This window comes from Lactuca serriola, chromosome 8 (assembly GCF_051521515.1).
Source record: "Lactuca serriola cultivar US96UC23 chromosome 8, Lser_US96UC23_V15, whole genome shotgun sequence".
In the NCBI taxonomy this organism is placed as follows: domain Eukaryota; kingdom Viridiplantae; phylum Streptophyta; class Magnoliopsida; order Asterales; family Asteraceae; genus Lactuca; species Lactuca serriola.
In genome coordinates this window covers 12699207-12705105 of record NC_136415.1, presented here as the reverse complement: position 1 = coordinate 12705105, position 5899 = coordinate 12699207, and positions in this window count along the sequence as shown.

Here is a 5899-nt window from a genome sequence, read left to right as displayed (position 1 = left end):
GCATTTATGGATTTGATGAACATGTTTTGTAAACCATTCCTTAATAAATTTGTGATAGTGATCATAAATGACATTTTGATTAACTTAAAGAGGCAGAAGGAGCATGGCAAGTACCTGCAAGAAGCATTAGAAGTTTTGAAGAAGGAGAAGCTGTATGCAAAGTTCTCTTAATTTGATTTTCGGATTCAAGAAGTCCAATTCTTGGTTCATGTGGTTAACCAAGAAGGAATAATGGTTGACCTAGCAAAGACTAAAGTTGTAATGAAAAGGGAACGACCAAAAAGTCCTACTGAGATTCGAAGCTTTCTAGGATTAGCTGGATATTATCAAAGATTTTGTTGGATTAATGTCTAAGTCCATACCTATATTTGGTATGTACTTGACCCAACCCGACATGGTCCATTTGGGTTGCACTTCACCGACACAATTTATATGGATAATCTTTTGAGAATAGTATATTTATGATTAATATTAATATATTATAAGTTCTAATATATGAATATGGAATCATATTATTTAATTAGTGTTGATCAAGAATTAATTAAGTGATCAAAATGAACTAATTAAATATGGACTCATATATATATATGGAATGGGCCAAGTTCATTTAGGTTGGGCTAAGCTTTCATGGATAGTCCATGGAGTGTTTAACCCATGGATCATATGAAATGAAAGGTCACGGGTTTAACCCTATTCTCCATACTATATAAAGATGTCCTTGGTTGGTGAAATAGGCACTAGTGTGGATACACTAAAGAGGGCTAGCCGATTTCACTAGAGAGAACCAAAGTATTCTTATTCTCAAAGTCTTCTAAGGTGTTTTGGTGATTTGTGATTCCACTTGAGGCTTCCACACTATTGGGACTAAGCTCTTAAAGCTTGAAGACATCAAGCTACATCAAAAGGTATGTCATCTAACTATTCTTCGTAGTATAGTTGCTTCATAGTATGCTAGTTAGGATTAAAGCCTTGGAAAGTTCATATTTGCATGTATAATAGAGAAAATCTAGATCCAAGGTTTATAGGGTTGCATGTACACCATAGGAGTGTTAGAATGCTCAAAACCCAACAGATTTATCCAAGGCTTTTCTTTGATAGCTTCTCTATTGACATCTTTGACACATAAAGGAGCTACATATACATGGAGCGAGAAACATGAAGAAGCATTCGAGAAATTAAAGAAGAAGTTATGTGAAGCACCAATTCCTTCTTTACCGGACGAAGTTGAAGACTTCGCGTTCTATAATGATGCGTCTAGAGTTGGGTTAGGTTGTGTTATAACCCAGAGAGATAAAGTGATAGCATACGCATCTCGACAATTGAAAGAGCACGAGAAGAACTGCCCCACTCATGATCTAGAGTTGGCAGCAATAGTATTCATATTAAAGATATGGAGGAACTATCTTTATGGCATAAAGTGCAAAACTCTTCACGGATCATAGAAGTCTCCAGTATCTCTTTGTTCAAAAGAAATTGAACATGAGACAACGGCCCTGGCTAGAGTTACTCAAGGATTACGACTGCGAGTTACTTTACCACCCTGGTAAAGCAAATGTCGCAGCTGATGCTCTAAGTCGAAAAGTAAACATGGAAAGAAAAAGGCCAAGAGCATTAAGAATAAAAGTTGTCTCAAATATTGTGGAAAGCATCAAGAAAGCTCAGGAAGATGCTTTCGAGAAAAATCACCAAAACGAATAACATTTTGGTAAAACATTGGTATTCGGTAAACATAGTCAAGGATTGAATGTATTCCAAGATAGAATTTAGGTACCTGAGATAGGAGGAATAAGGTACCTTCTGATGGAAGAAGCTCACAAGACCCTGTACTCGATTCATCCCGACAACACTAAGATGTATAGGGATCTAAAACCTTACTACGGGTGGCCAACGATGAAGCTTGATGTTGCAAATTATGTGACAGAGTGTGTAACATGTGCAAGAATTAAGGCACAACATCAGAAACCATATGGGATTTTAGAACCTTTACCTACACACATAGGCAAATGAGAATACATCATCATGGATTTTGTGACTAAACTGCCCAAGATGAAGAACGGTCACGATGGGTAGTCATGGATCATTTCACAAAGAGTGCACACTTCATAGCAGCTAATGAGAGATGGTTTATAGATAAGCTTGCAAATGATTACATGAAGGAGATTGTAAGACTTCATGGTGTACCATTAATGATTGCATCGGATCATGACAGTCGTTTCACATCAAGATTTTGGAAGAGTCTAAAAGAGGAAATAGGTACAAAGTTGTGTTTAAGTACAACCTGCCATCTACAGACTGATGGTTAGAGAGAAAGAACAATTCAAACACTGGAAGATATGTGAAGAGCATGTACCTAGAATTCCAAGGTAATTGGGATGAACATTTACCCCTGGTAGTGTTTTCCTACAACAATAGTTACCATTCGAGCATTAAGATGGCACCTTATCAAGCTTTGTACGGTCAGAAGTTTCGTATGCCGTCTTGTTGGCTTGAGGCCGGAGAAAAGAAGTTTATGGGCCCCAAAATAGTACATCAGACTGCTGAAAAGCTAAAAGTGATTAGAGAAAGGATGTTAGCAGCTCAAGATCGCCAAAAGAGCTATGATAATAAGAAGCGACGAACAATGAAATTTGAAATTAGAGGTTTGTTATTGCTCAAAGTCTCACCATGGAAAGGACTTATAAGAATTAGAAAGAGAGGAAAGTTGACTCCAAGGTTTATTGGACTATTCAAGGTTATTCAGAGGATTGGGAACCAAGTTTACAAGCTGGAATTGCTAGAAGAACTATATGGTATTCATAACATTTTGCATGTGTGTTATTTGAGGAAGTTCACGTGATAAGTTCCCAATATAATTCCACTTTCAAAATTAAGTATGGATAAAGATAAGAGTTTAATCGAAGAGCTTGGAGCAGTTGTTGACTGCAAGACGAAGAAATTATAACACAAGATGGTCAACATGGTGCTTGTGCAATGGAAACATTCAAATGGGCCGAACCTCACCTGGGAAACAGAGAGTGACATGATGAGTTGATATCCAAATATGTTTGCTGATGCATGATTCTGGGACGGAATCATCCTAAGGAGGAAAAAACTGTAATGTCCACGTTTTTGGCTAAGCATTAGTATGATGATGTAATAGTTAGGGTCAACAATTGTAACCTATTTTGAAGTAATGAAGATGAATTATTTGATTATTATGTGATTTATGTGCGATATACGTGCTTATAACGATGTAATGAAATAATAATAAAAATATGCGTCAAAAATAAAATAATAGATAGACCCAATATCTATGAAGAAAGTTGAAGTGGTCGCAATAAGGATTTCAGGGATATAAGGAACACTGAAATCTGACTTATAACGGAGAAGTTATGACCCGACGAAGTTTTGCAATAAAACCGGCACGACGCTGTGTGTCGTAAAAAGTGAGTTTGCGATAAAATACTTTTTATCCTTAGCGATCTAAACGAAGGTCGTATTATAGGTTAAAATGAGAGCGTATATATAAAGAATTTCCAAATTTGACTTCGTTAGAAGAAGACATGATTTTTCTAAGATTTGGCATAGTAGTATACAACACGGATATCGAATTTTAGATCAACTGATTTTTAGCCGACATAATCTAAAAGAGAATCGATGATATCGTTAATAGGAGCTCAACGATATAACGACGGAAAAAAATGGACATCGGATGACAAAGTTATGAATTTTTAATGGACTTCTGTCTAAGCCTGTTAAAATATAACTTTAAAAATAAAGTCAAAATTAGCCGACCGAGTCTAAAAGAAAGTTGTAGATCATGTGGCATGATCCCCACCCTACCTTTCTCTCTACGGCTTCGCATCGGATCTCGACACCTGCCCCTCGTACGTGCATCGTAGGGCTTCGGACACCCCACATACTGAGTACGCCCAGCGTACGCCGTGGATTCAACCTATAAATAGATGCGAGGATCACCCCAAAATCTCACAACTTTCCCATTCTTTTTCTATAAATTATATTTCTTAGCCCCTCCCATTCCTTAGCATTTCCCAAGTGCTAGAGGCAAGTCTCGGAGTGCCAGAAGGCTCCGAGAAGAAGTGCTTTCGGCTAAGAAGTTCTGCCCCCATGGAGCCTGGTTCCTAGCCAAACTTCATTGTAAGTGAGTTACGACTTCTTATGTTTAAGTTCATTATCGTTTTTATAAACTTATAAACAATATATGTACTAAGTATTATACATTTTACAAAGTGTTATTATAATTCATTTTAAATGCTCACGGTACGGGGAATCTGGATTGAAGGGCCGCATAGGGTTGTCGGATTTCAGAACCACTTAAATCCCAAAATGGTCCTGCCCTCCGGTGTTTCATGTATAGACCGTGTATGTACAAAGTAGTTGAAAAGTATTGTTTAACACTTATATAATACAAGAAAAATGTAGCTCATAAACCTTGAGTTAATATAGACTAATAATTAGTCGCAATCAATATTAGACAAAAATCTAGTGATAATGATACTAGGTTTTATCGAAGGAAAATAAAATTGTTAGAAGCGAAGCGCTGCCTGAGTTTGGAATCATCACTTTCACAAGTGAGTGCATAGTTACTTTCATCTTACACATAGATTTGAAGTATTTAATTCAAATTACGTGCTATGTGTGCATATTATCTATGTTCTTGATATCTATGTTGGATGACCCAAATATACATGTTTTATTTGATTTAAACTGTATATATTCTTTACCTATAATTATGATGGGTAAAGATGAATAGATAATATAGATGATGAAATAAATGATGAGAGACTTCGATGTTTAAGCTGATCCAGTGATCTAGAGGAGTATGGATGACTACCAGGAACTATTCTAGACAGTTTAGTGGAACGCTGACAGGCTCGCAACTTGTAGGTGTTTTTGAGCTATATGTTCACCAGGTGTACTCCATTCCCCTCATGGTTGCCTTATTGACATATATTGCTAAGGAATCCCCAAATCAGTGTTATCCATCCCGATGAAAATCCTTAGGCTAGGTCTCTTAATTTAGATGCTTTAGGGATAGGAAGTGAGGATAACAGGAACAGGTAATTGGGTTGATTGATTTGATGAAAATTAATAAACATAATTATTGTGGGTTAAAAACACTATCTGCTCACCAAGCTTCCAAGCTTGAAGCACTCAGTTTCTTGTATTATAGGTAGTGGCAATAGAGCACATGAGTGATGATCTAATGAGAGATCAATGGAATATAGGACATTAGGATATGTTGTAAGGCATGCACTATTTCTGTTTATGCTTATGTACTGTATTGACTATGACATCCCAACGTTTTTAATATAATGAAAATACATTTCGTCAAAAATGCTTTGATAAATTACTTATCATATTTTGGGAACAAATTCCGCAACATATTTATTCAAAAGGACACCCTGATTTCCAAATAAGGCATAAACAAATCGGTCTATTTTGGCCGTAAAATTGCGGATGTCACATGAATCGCAAAGACGACCACAGTTAACTGCTTTCCTACCAAAAGATGGGTGCTCGACACCTCCTATCAATCCACACAAGGTAAACCCTAAGTCTAGCTTCTAAAAATTAAAGTTGACTAAAAGTCAACCCAAGCCAAAAGTCGACGGTCAAGGTTAAAGTGAACTGCCCATAAGGCCAACTATTTCAACCTCACATCGTGACCAACCCTTGGTTATGTCTTGAGAGATCACACGATCCGATTCCAGCTCATCTTGACTCAGCTCAGCCAAATCATACATGAAAAGTCATAGGAGCTGACCTCACGACTTGAGCATCCTTCTCTCAAGTCGTGAGCCCCAAGGCGCTTAAAAGAAACGGGTTCATTTTATCCTTATGTCGTGAGACCTTATGTCTCATGACATGAGCACAGTTTGAATCCTAAAATCCAACA